Raw genomic sequence first — 549 nt, forward strand, 5'->3', positions numbered from 1 at the left:
TAAGGTCACTGTGGGGAGGTATATACAGGTTGTGGCAGCCCCATTTTAAGGTCCATGTGAGACACATCAGGGTTTTTGTGTTGCCTCAGACCATGTTATTATCAAACTATGGGATTTCCCATAATTAAGGAAAATCGTATAACTTTTCTGCACTGTCATTATTGTGTTCCCACTGGCATACAAAATAAAACATTGCTTTTTTTTCTGATAATGTTCAGTTAGTATCTATTTTTATTATCCATTCAGCAGTAAACACATTATTTTGTTGTATTAATTGACTGTATTTTCCTTTCCTCTGTCTCTTACTGCAGTTCAAGGTATGTCCATCAAACTGCAGTATATGAAAAATACTCTGGTGTACAATGTGATAGTTGAAACACTTGCTCACTCTACTTGAGAAAATTCTTACTTTTCTTTAAAATGTGCATATTCAGAAAAGTTTTACACTTGGTAATTTACCAATAGCGTTCTTATTATTCCTGTCACTTTGAGAGTTTGGCATTATAATCCATTTATGAATTTTTAATCAAGTATGGCACCTTCATCTGT

Source organism: Protopterus annectens, chromosome 8.part0 (assembly GCF_019279795.1).
Source record: "Protopterus annectens isolate FY-2018-M chromosome 8.part0, PAN1.0, whole genome shotgun sequence".
In the NCBI taxonomy this organism is placed as follows: Eukaryota; Metazoa; Chordata; order Ceratodontiformes; family Protopteridae; genus Protopterus; species Protopterus annectens.